At 36.1% G+C, this 14,983-nt stretch overlaps 1 long non-coding RNA gene across 2 annotated transcripts in view; it reads right to left on the bottom strand.

Annotated features, from left to right (window-relative positions):
• LOC144287906 (uncharacterized) overlaps positions 1-14,983 on the bottom strand; it is a 39,934-nt gene that overhangs the window by 2,834 nt on the left and 22,117 nt on the right. For both annotated transcript variants that reach the window (XR_013355731.1, XR_013355732.1), the window contains one exon: positions 6,265-6,308. This is a non-coding gene — a long non-coding RNA (uncharacterized LOC144287906). The remainder of the gene's footprint in view (positions 1-6,264; positions 6,309-14,983) is intronic.

Here is a 14,983-nt window from a genome sequence, read left to right as displayed (position 1 = left end):
ATTCAATCAGAAAAGTCTTACTGACTTGGTCTATAATATTTCACTACCTAGCATTGTAGAAACTTATGGAGGAAATCAAATTAGTTACAGGAAAAAAATAGCACATTTTCTCTACACATTGGAGTGTATTTTGAGCACATGTGTGATTCCACTGGATATATGTCATCATTTCTATTTTCTAGATATGCAAACCAAATCATCAAAGTCAGAATTATATCTATGACACAGCAGACACTAAACCTCTTTTAAAGCTCAACCCAGGGCTTTTTTTTTGCAGACTCTCCTGCCTCCTGTCCTCATATTCTATATTTATTATCCCGCTTATACCTTAGACCTCAGATATAAACGTTGGACTTAGTTTTGGAATCTAGTTATAGCCATAATGGGGGAGAAAGAGAGAAAAAGTACATGGTATTTTGAGGGATTTACAACACAACACAACACAACACACACACACACACACACACACACACCCCACTTGAATAATTAATATTTTCTATGTATTTACACACACATACACTGAGAGAGGCAAATGTCACAAAGTACACGTGTGAATGTGCACAAAGCTGTATCATAGAATGTAAAGAATTTATTTTGCATACCTATCCTGTGGAACTATGGATACCTAGTCATTTTTCTTAGGCTCTGGGTACTTGTTGTTCCAATGCCCTATGGAGGAATGTCTGAAGAGGAATGTGGCTTGTCTGCCAAATACTCTAGTCTTCCACCTTCTAGGAGGAAGTGAAGAGTTCTACATTACCTTGCCCATGAAGTGATATTCTTGGGGAGTATAAAAGATAACCCCAAGCTAAAGAGAGTTAGAGAATCTGTAACCTGCCTCTGGGAATCATAAATGATTATTAAAAAGCTGTTAAATGTGTGATGTCTTGCAGTTCCATGTAGATTTGCATCCCCAAGCAACTATATAAGACCGTGGACATCTTTGTAAGAATTATATGGTCCCGATAGGCTGAATAGAGTAAGAATGGCTCTCTTTATATGGTGAAGTCATACTCCCAGTTCTTGGTATATGAGGAAGTAAGAAACAGTGATGACCCTACACTACAGAAGACTTAGCTAAAGAGAAGTACTATTATCAACCACTACTCAAAGAAGCTCACTCACAGGGGAGGAGCTGCCATGGGAACTGTAAGTGGAAGCCAATAGGAGTGATTAAGGAGGATCACAGTAAGAGGTTCCCTAGAGAGAACTTCTTCCCTGTAGCTCTCTTTTAGGGCAGAGTTTATCCTAAGAGAGAAGGAAGTCAATCCACATTTTCTAATTATCATCTTATGGGGATAAGAGTAAATTTTCTTATTAAAAAATTAGTGGAATTAGAGTGTAAGTCAACACGGAGACTCTGCCCACAGCTTCTCAGCCTTGAGAGTAGATTCAGGAAAGAGTTCTGTGTTCATAGAAGGGGGTGAGTGGTACACCACTGCTCTTGCAATATTGCATGAAAATCAACAGAACCTCAGTTAATAGTCCTTTTCTTCTCCATTTGAGGTACAATGCTGCAAAACTGTTGAGTTTGAAGGGGTCATTTTGAACACTGCTGGCACCCATGGAAAGATTTTTTTTAAATATAACTCCCAAAACAAAGAAGAAGAGCAGCAGACTCCCCAATTATTTAAGAAGACTCAAAAGTAATGAGAAAAATAAAATACTGAGGTATAAGAGTGTTCAAATAATATGTTGGGTCTTACTTAAGTTCTCAGATTTAAATAAGTATGAAATTCATCTGCTAGAAGTACTCTCTGTCTTTGATCTTTGTTCCTTGATTTAATCATAACTCTTCAATTACATTGGATCTATACCTTCTAATTTATCCATTTTGCTATCCTTGACTTTCACACATTTCAAACGTTAAGTTAGTCATGTCTCTTAATTCATTTTTCAGATACATGTTTTTCAAATGTTAATTTCAATTATAACTGTCTAAGAAAATCATAGGTTCAGGCTAAGTACAGTAATACTATTGCCACTTGATAGGTAGTCTAACCTCTTGGCAAGTCTCCTATAATATTTTTTTTGTATTTAATATCTTTTGACCCAAGAGATTAGTTTTAGAATGATAAGTTGACTTAAAAGGAAATCTAGAGACAAGAGCAATGTTCTTTTTGGAGGGCCTTAATCAGAGAATAAGCAAAGAATCAGAATCAGAATCAGATCTGGAAGGTTTCTTTATTTCTATTTCAGAATCTCCTAAGTAAAATAAATCCTATGTCCATATGTTTTATGGAAAATAAAGAGACTGAAAACAGGAGCCCTTTTGGGCTATGATGCTGGGATTTGAGTCATTGGAGTCTATGATGATTTTGGTTCTTTAGCTCCAGGGACAGTAACCTTCATAATCTGCCACTTATGTCAAGTATTCTCTAGTAGGAATCATTTTAAGAGCAAATAAAAACAATTCAGACATTTTTCATGCAAGTTCCCTTTCACATTTCCCTTTGTATCAATGATTATATGTAGAACGGGGGTGTACTTGCTCCAATCAAATGACTCCTATTAATTTTTTACTTCTCAATATTTAAGGGAGAAATTGAAAGTACTGCTCGTTTATTCTGATTACATATGGTAACAAGACTATATAATATGGTTGTAAGATAGAGAGGGCAGATTCAAGCTAAACAGAAAGGCACTTTAGAATTCATTGGAAACAGAAGAAACAGTGTTGCTCAGATTGCATAAGTAGATGAAAACTAGAGGGAGAGAATATAAGCAACAATGGTGAAGGATTTAGGTTTTCCTTGGCAACTTTAGAGGCAGGAAAGTAGACTCTTTGGTGGAAAGTCTTGTCTACTCTTTGGTAGACAAGAACAACTGTGCAATCTATGTTTTTCTAAAAGACAGGAACTGAAGCTACCCTAAGACTTGTCTGGTTGGGAAGGAAAAAGGGCTGGCTGGCACCAGTGAAGAGAAACGAATTGACGGAAAGGACCTTAAGGGAGACTTTTGGTCACTTTTTTTTAAAAGATTTTATTTATTTATTTGTGAGACACACACACACACACACACAGAGAGAGAGAGAGAGAGAGAGAGGCAGAGACACAGGCAGAGGGAGAAGCAGGCTCCATGCAGGGAGCCTGACATGGGACTTGATCCTGGGTCTTCAGGATCAGGCCCTGGGCCAAAGGCAGTGCTAAACCCCTGAGCCACCCGGGCTGTCCCACTTTGGCCACTTTGAGACTGAAGCAGATGCAGTTTGGTCTTGGGAAACTGGCAGGCTGAATACAGAAGCAAATGCATCCTCAGGTTATGTGTAATGTTTGAGAAAACAGATGAACTCTCTGAGAGTGGTGAATACATTTTGCAGACTGAGATTTCATGGGAATTCTCAGTATCTATATGTAACCTACTTATTTAATGGGTGTATGTGCAGCAAAAAGAGGTGAATAACTGAACTAGTTAACACAGCAAAATTAAAAATAAATTTATTTTTTCAAAATATTTTATTATTCCCTATGACTTAGCCATCCTAAGCACATGGCACTCTGAAAAATCTGCTCCTTCATTTAGTTTATGTTCCTATGGGGTCAGACAGGTGATTAACCCAAATAAGTAAAGTCTATATAATCTATAAATTGGTGATAAATGCTATGAAGAAAAGAAAAGCAACCAAAAAAGTTCTCACTGATAAGGTCATATTTGAGCTCAAATGAAGGTAGGGGAGTAAAGCATGGGGATAAATGGGAGAAAAATATTCCAGGCAAACATAAGAACTAGCATAAGGGCCTTGAGGTAGGGGAATGTTAGACAAACCAAAGTCAGAGAATAGATGAAAGAAAGGTAGCAGAGCTGAGGTCAGAAAGGTAATGGGGAATCTTGTTATAATGGATCCCGTAGGTCATCAATAGTGGTTATATATTTTTACATAACTACCTTCAACCCTATGACTTTAAACAATAGTAAGCATTTATTTTGCTTACAAACACGCAGTGTAGACAGGGATTTAAGCAAATGGCTAGTCTTTGCTCCACATAGCATCAAACAGTGCTGCTCAAGGAGAGGCTGGATCATCCACTTAAGTGATGTCTTAGTCATATGCCTGGCAAATTGGTGTTGGCTGGGAGCTCAGTCAGAACTAGGGGCCATATGCCTTATTTCCTCTCCTCATGATCTCTCCATGGATGTCTTGGACTTCCTCACAGAATGATGGCTGCATTCCAAGTGTGAGACTTCCAAGAGAATAAGGAAGAAATGCATGGCATTTATATGACCTAGTTTTGAAGTCACAGCATATCACTGCTGACGTACTTCTTGGTCAGGGCCGCTTTAAAGGTTGGTACAGCTTCGGTGAGAAGGGACATAGGTTTCATTTCCTGGTGGGGGAATGTCAAGGCTTTATAAAAGTTTGTGGACAAGAGATATGTTATGTGGTCATCTTTGGAAAATACAATCTGTTGAACCACAACACTCGCTTTGGAATTATTCTGAGTGAAAGAAGTGACCACTGTAGTGCTTTGGTAGAGGAGTGACTTAAGTTTTCAACAGGTTATTCAGTCTTCTGTGCTGTAAGTGATGACAGTGAGCAAGGGCTCAAACAGGGTCAATAGTGAAGAGGCTATTGCTGTAATAGGGTGAGATGCGAAGGTGGCTTGGACTAGAGTTGTAGTAGTGCAGATGGTAAGATGTAGGGAGACTGAGCATATTTGGAAGCTTGAGCCAACATGATTTGGTGACTAGCAGCGGAGTGTGCGAGAAAGAGGAGTCAAGAATGGTCCCAAAGATGGGGTCCCTGGGTGGCTCTGGTTGAGCGTCTGCCTTTGGCGCAGGGCGTGATCGCAGGGTCCTGGGATTGAGTCCCGCATTGGGCTCCCTGCAGGGAGACTGCTTCTCCCTCTGCCCATATCTCTGCCCCTCTCTCTGTGTCTCTCATGAAGAAATAAACAAAATCTTAAAAACAACAAAAAAGAATGGTCCCAAAGAGGATATCCCTTCCTGTTAAAAATTACTGGCTTTTTATCAAACTCTCCACCAGATAACAATTAGAAAATTCAATAAAATACATACACACACACACAGCCAAAAGCATTTGTTTGAAGGCAGCAGAAAACTCCCAAAGCAGACAGTAAAGACTGTAGGGTCTAAGATACCAAAGGGAAAGGAAGCACATGAAGATGAGCTCAACACTTCATGCTACTTTTTCCTTTGAGTCATTTGCCGGTTTATAATTGGGCTATGTCTAAGAGCTGAGAAGCTGAAAGGAAATATGCTAACTGGCAAAGAAGCATCAAGGTGCTAGAGAGACAAAAATTGGATTTCAAGGCTATGAAGGCAGCCAAGAGCAGAGTGAAAAGACCTCAGATGGCAGAAAAGTGCAAAAAGATACCAAAAAGGCAAGCTAAGCCTTTGGTACCACTTTCTCTTTTAGGAAGAAGGCTTCGGGCCCAGAAGCTGAAGAGCAGCACCATTATAATGGTGTTCAATTTTCTAAAACTGTAACAACTCCCTAGCTACTGATTCAAGAAGCACTATAAACTCTCCAAAAAATATGTATATAAAGAAACTACACTGAGTCACAGCATAGCAAAACTACTGAAATCCAAAACCAAACCAAACATTGTAGAGATAACCAGAGAAAAAGGAAACATAAGCTACAAAGAAGCTACATTAAAACAATAGCGTGATGTCTGATTTTTAAAATAAAGTGATGGAAGTTAGAAAACAATAGAATAAAAAAAAAGGGAAATAATAGAATAACACCTTTGCTGAAACAAACGACAGGTTTCTAGAAGGGTATTTCTATGTCAAAAATATATCTATTTTTTAAAAAAATTATATATATACCTATTTTAGGATTTTGAAATAAATTTTAGAATTACCTTCTGGTAAAGTTGTATTAATTTACATCCCTGCAAATGATATAAATGAGAATGCATATTTTGTTGCATTCACCAGCACAAATAATTATCATAGTGTGGTCTTTGCTAGTTTAGAAAGCAAAATACTATTTGTCATCTCAATTTACCTTTCTTTGATTACTAATATGTATGGTCATTTGTACGATATTTGGTTTCTCCACTCATGTTTTCCTACATTTAGCAAACGTTAGATGCTCACAGTTTTATTGCCCACCCACTGATTATTACTGGCACAAGGAAAGCTCTTCACTGTGTTGTTATCTCTATTTTGCATCTGACCTCTTCCCTAAGCTCAGTTATTAGATCTAGTAGTTTTCAATGAATTATCTTGGGTTTTTTAGGTGGTGAATTTATACTCTGTAATTAGTAATTTTGTATAACTAAGAGGTATACTTACTACTTTTGCTTGCTATTTTCATCAGGTAAGACTCCAGAATAATACTGAAAAATAGTAAATATGATTTTATTGTAAGTTTCTTTTTTTTTTCATCATACATATAATAAAGTTGGCTTTGATTTGTGATAAGTATACTTTGTCATTATATAAGCATTCTATTTCTAGTTTATCAAGGAGTTGTAAATTTAAAAAGGAGTGTTTAATTTCATCAAAAGCATTTTTAACATTTACTGTAATGAGTTTATGTGCTTATTAGTCTTTTTTGTCCTATCAATATGGTAAATTATATTAATATATTTCCTAATGTTGACCTATCACAGTATTCCTAAAATAAGTGCTATTTTTTTATGCCCTGATGGATTTTCATTTATGATTTTTGTATCCTATAATCTTATTTCTGCTATCTTTGTAAAGTTTTGGTAGCAGATTATGCTAGCCACATGTAATGAATGAACTACAATATCCATACTTTTAGGTACTCTGTAATAGCTTCATTGGCATATTCTAAAAAGATTTTCCTACAGTTTATCATAAGACCTATGGGGAGGTGCAGGAAAAGAATCAATTCTCTGGCAATTTTGTTGATTTCCTTTGTGGTTCCTTGTTCCTTGTTTTCCTTTTAACTTCTCTCTGTTTATATTTTTAATTCATTTATTTCCTGGAAAAATATGTATTTCATCATTTTTCAAATAGATTAGCAAAGAATTGTGGGTAGTGTTCTTGTGTAAGCTTTATTATTTTTTTTTCTTGTGTAAGCTTTAACTTTCTATGGGTCTATAGACATATGAGCTTTCTTACAATGTTGTATATTTGTAAACTTTTCTGTTTTTCTTGATTCAAACAGCCAGATTTTTTTCTATACTTTCTACTGAAGCTGATCTTAGATTTTTATAAATCCTACTTATCTCTGGTTTCTAATTTATTATTATCTGCTTTTATAGTAATGAATTCCTTTTTCCTGCTTTCTTTTGGGTTTATTTTGTTCCTACATTTTTAGCTTCTTGGGTTGAAACTTAAATTCATATAATTTTATTCTTTCTTATTTATCAAATAAGGTATTTAAATTTCTGAATATATCTCAGCTGTGTATTATAAGTATCCATCTTTTGTATATGAATTTATACAAAAACAAGAAATGTCACTTTTTGAGAAATGTACTTAAAAAGCCCATATTTAAAGGATGTGAATATGCAAGAAAGTCTGGACAATTTGAGAATATAGTGAAATTTCTGTTAGTTATAAACAACTAACAAACCATCCAGTTGGATTTATGTCTTGTTTTCTGTCTTTAGAGGAAAATTGTATTGTGGGTGGGCAATATTACATAAGATGTATATTAAAATTTTTTAAATCTTCAAGGGGATTACTTGGGTTAATGACTCTTGATTCCAAATTCTCATACGTTTTTTAGTTCTTTATAATGATCAATGTGTCCAGAAGGATGTTTTGAGGCATTGCAAGATTATCAACAGTGATTACATTATTTTTTATTACATTAGTCTTAGGAAATGTCATAAATACATTTCTAGGTGGATTGGAGTAATATTTATAAGGATTTGACAAAAAGAAGTTTCCATTTAATTCTTGACTATTTACAAAATACTTCATTGCCTGAGCATTTAAATGAAATATGATTTTATAATCTTTCTTATATGCTTACATTTACTGAGCACTTACCATACTGGTTACTATTCTACTACTTGTTGTATCATCTTATCTAATCTTCACAACAACATAATGAGAAAGGCAGTGGTGGGGAAACTGAGGCACACAGTGGTTTATACAGCCAGTAAATAGCAAAGGAAGGACTCAAATCCAAACTGTCTGCCCCCAGAGTCCATGTTCTTAATTCTTAAGCATTCTACCTACCAATGGGTTGGAAAATGTGAGGCCACAAAAATCACAAGAGAAATCCCTGTGTAAATTTACCACTGGCTGGGATGAGATGGGACAGCATGACCTAGCAATATGGCCCTGTAACTTTTTTCAAAACTGTTTCACCACTCTGGCTGACAGAGTGCCTCCTCCAGTGCAGGGACACCATCCTGTGAAGAAGGTCACAATTTTATTCCCATTGCAGGGAGGAATTATGTCCATTATAGCATTAGCACAAACACCTAGACTGTTTCTGTTTTGTCTTCCAAGTCATGTACAAATTTTCCCATTCAAAGAAATCTAATTTAATCTACTTAAATTGGATTTGCCTCAGTGTGATGCCACACCCAAATGAAGTATGTGCTCTTATTTGTCTGTGACATCAGTGTTAGGAACCAAATGCAATGTCCCTAGCAGATCACATGATATGCCTTCAACACAGGCCACCCTCAAAGGATGTTTTCTTTCACTTCTATAGGTTCTTTCCAACTTGGCATGGGATGGGAACTTTGGGTTTGCTTCTGGTGGATCCTTTGTTTTTAAAAAGCTAATGTTCATTTCCTCATTTTTCTTGGCAAAAAATAAAACGACAATAATCATATTAACACTTAGTACTAACAATGGGAACCCAGTGAAAGACTATAAGTGGCAATTAATTAGGCTACTCTACTGGATAGCCACATTCCAGAGGACACTCAGAAAATTTACTTAAAAACACCAATCTGTACAAACCCTGAAACCTTTCCATTTTCATATATTTATCATGGTTTTTATCACTCTACAGTAACAATTGGATAAAAGATGTTGACCTTATTATAATTCTTATTCGGGATGACTGGTTAAGTTTTTGCCACAGCACAAGGCTTCCCTTGCAGGGACCAAATGTATGAAACTTTTATCATGCTTTCTACCTTGCCTGCCAAGTGCTCAGGAGTTTCTCTTAGTTCTTGTACTTGCATAGTCACGCCATGTCTTCTTTAAAAAGGAAAAATAAAGGAGCTCGAATAAAACAAACAGTTGATATTGATCTAAGCTCACTACAAAGGAAAGTAATTAAAGGACAGATCATTATTTCTCTGATGCAATTTTTAATCGCCCCCACAATAAATTCTCTACCCTGATTATCCCCACAACGTTCAGAGATTTGCACTATTGTGTTCCAGGTTGCATGAAATATAGTTCAATTGAATGACCTCATGAATGTGATCAAGGCAGGTTTATTTGGTTCTTGTTTTAGTAAGTACTGTCTTACTCATCAGCTGGCTTTTTCTTCTTTTTTAAGACCCTGGATAAATAACTTCAATAATGAGAAAGAGTTTACAGAAATGTAGCTGTGTCAACAAGAAATGAGTTTCCATTGACTGTTAGTATAATTATGTCTCATATTTACTACACTGAATTCAAATGAGAGGGAACAAAGTCTTTAAATTTAGTTTGTATCTTTAGTAACTTCCCACCATTCTATATAGTACAACAAAATGGAATAGTTTAAGTTCTTGTTGAAAGGAAATTAATTTTATTCCAGTATAATGAGATCTTGGAGCATATTTCTCATAGAAGAAAAATAGAATAAAAAAATATATAAATTGTTGTTTTCATTGCATTGATTTTCTATTTATTGCCTTCTCCTCTAAATATTGAGCTACTCATAATTTTGGAATAAGCAGCATTAGATATTACAACACAGCATTTTGTATTTAGCATGATTTCATCTTTCATTCCTTCTTGTGAAAGTCTTCTCTTTCTATTTTTCTCATTAAAATTATTTCATTCTGAGCCTACACATGGTCATATTCTGCCCCTTACTGTCTTCTGGATGTGTTTTGCCTCTCCAATTAGATTACAATCCCCTTGCAGAAGGGGGGATCGTGTCTTCCCTCTTTGTTCCTTTACCTTGAAGCCCAGTCCCCTAAACAGTGGATAAGCAAGAAATGTTTTTTGATTATGATTTGGAATTTGCCCCTTGAAAATTATAAAAAGTCAGCATAATAAAATAATTAATGTAAGTTATGTAAAATTGTATTAGAACGAAGAAGACCAGTATTTATGAAACAGGCATGATATACCAGGCACTAGAGATAAGTTATGTAATTGAACCCTGAGGTAGTTATTTATTCATTCTACTTTTCACTATGGAAATGGAGACTCAGAGAGGCAAAGTTCAGAGACTTGATCAAACCAAACAGTTTAGTTGCTGCACAACCAGGTTTTAGGTCTGGCTGACTCCAAAGCATGACCTCTTTCCACTGTGCCATGATGTCGTTCATGAAAATATCAAAACACAAACCTCTACAAAATTAGATCTTTCATTTAGTCTATGAGAAATGAATGGTGTCTCTTGCTGTCAAATGTACTATTTCTCTCCTTCCATTGAAGGTTAGAGGGGAAAAGCAATTTGTCACCATACGATGCAAACTTAGGTGTGTACTATTCTTAAAAAATAAATAAAAATGGGCAGCCTGGATGGCTCAGCAGTTTAGCTCTACCTTTGGTCCAGGGCGTGGTCCTGGAGACCTGGGATCGAATCCCATGTCAGGCTCTCTGCATGGAGCCTGCTTCTCCCTCTGCCTGTGTCTCTGCCTCTCTCTCTCTCTCTGTGTCTCATGAATAAATAAATAAACTTAAAAAACATAATAAATAAATAAACATGAAAAGTAAATTTAGAAACTGATGTGGCTTCATAAATATCTCTTGAATTCAGAAATTAAAGGATATGTCTAATAATAATAGTAATAATGACAATAAGGTCTTGTGTAGATCTGAAATGCATAATTTCAAAGTGCTTTTGCATACATTTTATAATTTATAATTCTATAACAGCTTTCCTTATAAGATGGAGTATTTTTAAACTATATTTTATATGTTAAGAAACTTAGATCAAGCAACTTGACCCAGATCAGAAGTAACTCATGGCCTCTTATGTTTTGATTCTGAGTTCAATGCTTCCATCATACAAAAGATACAGGAAAGATAGTCCAAAAAGTACAGAAGAGGGTCTTTAACCTGTTACAACAAGGTAGATGGAATAAAGCCCTGATTAAGAAAAAGCTAACAAAAATTCAAGAGTCTACAAAATTAAATATATTCAGAACAAAAACAAATTTCATAAGCTCACTGATTGTGAAAGCTGACAGAGAGAAGATGGGCTTGCCCACATTCTAATTTGCTTTTATCATCAACATGATAACATGATTGGCTGAAAAGAGGAAACACACTTCAGAAAGGTTTACTGAAGCCTGAGACTGGTTAAGGGATAAAAAGAGAGTATGTAATTACTCTCAATGAGCTTGGATCTCATTACACATGCAGATTACATCCCAGATACAAAAAGAGCTTGTGTTGGTGATGTGTGGTAGACAAGAGAGGTGCTGAGAGGCTGTGTATATGTACATATCTGATCTTTAAAAAGACAAAGAAAACAGATCTTGCAAACCATGTGAGTTATTGATTCTAGACACAGTTCTAGAAAGGATAAATAAGGAATAGCTTGGAAATCCTTAAAAACACCCTAGTCACAAAGTGGAATCAATTGCATTATGTATTAGTTTGCTAGGGCTGCCATAACCAAGTACCATACACCGGGTGACTTAAACAGAAGTTTATTTTCTCGCAATTCTGGAAACAAGAATCTGAGAACAAGGTATTGGTATAGTTGTTTTTTTCTGGGAGCTTTCTCTTTGGCTTATAGGTGGCCCATCTTCTCCTCATGTGTTCGTATAGTCTTGTCTCTGAGCCCGTGTTCAAATTTCCTCTTCTTATAATGGCATTAATCATATTGGGCTAGGACTCAGCTTAATGACCTCCTTTTAATTTAATTATCTCTTTAAAGATCCTACCTCCAAATACAGTCGTATTCTAAGGGTTAGGACTTCAACAAATGAATTCTGGAGGATACAGTTTAGCCTATAATGGATCTTTCTGCATTCTTAATAACAATACAGCTAAAAAGAGGAAAACTAAATATGACTGATTCTTCACCAAGATGTAGGATTGGTGTGTTAGAATCAACTGGAACACTTTTCCAAAGTATATTCTCTGTCCCTGTCACCCACAGGGAGATTCTGATTATTCAATATTCACCCCCTGCTCCAGTTGAGAGCTACCATTATACATTTTTAAAAGCTAACACTTATTGGACACTTGTTATCTGTCAAATACTGTTAAGTGCTTTATGTGGATTATTTTATCTAATCCTCATGAAAATATTATGAGAAAATTCTATAAGATATTAATATTATCCTCATTTTATAGATAAGAAATCTGAGGCCCAGAGAGGTTAAGTAATTTGCACAAGGTCTCAAAGCTAGTAAATTGAAGAGCCAAGATTCAAAACCAGCATATCTGGCTCCAGATCCAAAGCTCTTAACCGCTGCACCATTCTCTTTCAACATAGTATATATGAAATTCAGGAAAGCACTTCTCATAATGCCTTATGAACACAATGATATAATAGAAACTGAATTATAAAACGATTAAGTAGGTCTATAAATTTTGAATGGCTGTTCCTAAAGAACATTAGCTAGTGGACTGATTATAACATGGAAACACGGTTCCCACTTTTCATGCCACAGGACTCTTTCCCTGGTCCTGCTCAAGTCTATATTTAAACCAATGATTTATATAAGAACATATAAATAAGATTATCAAATGAACAAATGAGATTGAACTGGGAAGGATGGAAAATATTTGTATTTTAGAATTAGGATTTGTATTTCAGCTCTATGTGGGAAACAACTGTGAGGTAATACACAAAAGTGATCATTTCTTTGAGAGCTGAGGCCAGTGGAATGGGGATCACTTAGCCTATGGATTTTCAGGGGCATGACAAAGGGAGACCTCATGGTCTGTCTTGAGGCCACCTTCAAGTTCTCCTGATAGAAAGGTCACAAAGAACATGAGGACATGGAATCAGAAGAAAGAGATATAAAAGACGTGACTTAGTAAGCCCCAACAAAGGCATAGAAGGATATGACTCAGTTAACACCTTACTTGTGAACCAAAAATCTTAACTCTAAGACTTTGGAAGTTTTGAAATTTTCTCATTTAAAAATATATTGCTTATTTCTTTTTAGTCATTAGCAAGAAAATCCCCCTACCCTTGAAAATTACAAAGGATCTATGTGACAGCCTATTAAAAGAGCAAGTAAAGAAATGCTAAGGATATGGTTTGTCGCTCCTCAAATTCCAGGGCAGGGGTGATGGGAAGATCCCAGGGAACAGACTGACTGGTGGTAGAGGCTAAGTGTCTGAGGTCTGCTTGCAGGCAAGAAAGAAAGGCCCATGAACTATCTAGGGTGGGGAGAAGGGCACCCAGGATATAAGAACAGAAAATTTTGATAGGGCCTCTAACAACTGGAATTATTTAGTAAATGGACAGGTATATTTTTAAGGTAATGTGTTCCCTGCAGATGAATAAAATTGTAGAAGGATTTGTGTTGAGGATAAACATGGTTGTAGATTCTATTATGAATCTATTGATTCTTTATCTGATTTTATTATCATTGAGACATGAAAATTAAATATTGATGGGTTAATTATGTCAAAAGATAGTTCAAATCTAGAGGTTCTGCCTAAGACTATCAACAAAAGTCTGGTGCATATTTGTGTATTTACAGTATACAAAGTGTTTTTACAGACTTTACACCGAATATTTACATTATCTCCTTTAATTGTTCACTAGACCAGTCACTCCAATTTAGCTTCTACTTCCACTACTCTCCTGAATTGTTTTTAATTAGTGACCTCCTACTTTCTACATAAAATCAATTCTTTTTCACCTTCTCTCACAAAACTCAAACTCTTTCCCTTTCTGCCTTCCATAACAGCACACAGTTCCAATTAGATACCCCTGTCTCTCTCAGTCCATTCCTTTGTGATCTTCTATTTCCACTGCAGGCTCTTCTTGCACCTGAAAAAGTTGGGTCTCCTTGGGGTTTTGTCCTTGGCTCTGTTAACTTCTCAAGCCCCAATTTCTCCTTGGAAAATCACATCTAAATCCAAAGACTAGGTACCAATGTTTCCCAAATATCTTCAGCTGAGTCACTGTTGCTGACCTTCAAACCAATTTTTCTTACTGTATACTGAACATCTTCACTTGGACATCCCAGAGGATTTTCAGATCTCACATGCCTAAAATGGAATTAATCACTTGGTCTTCTAATTTCCTCTTCACTCTTCTCTCTTCTCTCAGTGTTTCCAATGTCGTTGGATTACAACACTGTTTCCCAACTGCCAAGCCATTAACCCGGAGATTGTTCTGGACTTTCCTTATTTCATACTCATAATCAGTCTCCAAGTGCTGTTGTTTCCTAATCATATTGAACTTGTTCCCTTTTGCTATAACTCTGGTTTTTACCATCTCTTGCTAGACAAATGGAATAACCTCCTGCCCCTAGATTTCATTAGTCCAACTTCCACATTCTAGCCTAAGAGATCTTCCAAAAACACAAACTTTATGGAGCCACTGTGCTCCCATACTTGTTCACTCCTGCCTTCAAGTTAATAAACAAATTTTACACTTTGGCATGGAGTACATTCCAGCACATATCTACATTTGTACCTCACTATCCACCCCCTCCTTCCTAGATACCACATGTGCAAGTGACATGATGCATTGGATAGTTCTCAATCACACCATCCTTTGTCATATCTCTGTGACATGTTATCCCCTCCATCTTGATCAGTTTTCTCATTCTTTTACTCAGCTCAGACATCATTTCCTTTCTGACTTTTTCTTAGCTGTCCCTTCCTCCTGAGGAATTAAGAGTGTCTGCCACTCTCCTATACAAAATTCTATATTTGACCATTTTGTATTTTTCACAGCCCATGTATGCATCTATCTCCT

Source organism: Canis aureus, chromosome 17 (genome assembly GCF_053574225.1).
Source record: "Canis aureus isolate CA01 chromosome 17, VMU_Caureus_v.1.0, whole genome shotgun sequence".
Classification (NCBI taxonomy): Eukaryota; Metazoa; Chordata; class Mammalia; order Carnivora; family Canidae; genus Canis; species Canis aureus.
Note: the sequence above shows the minus strand (reverse complement) of the source record. Positions and strands in the feature narration are given on the sequence as shown.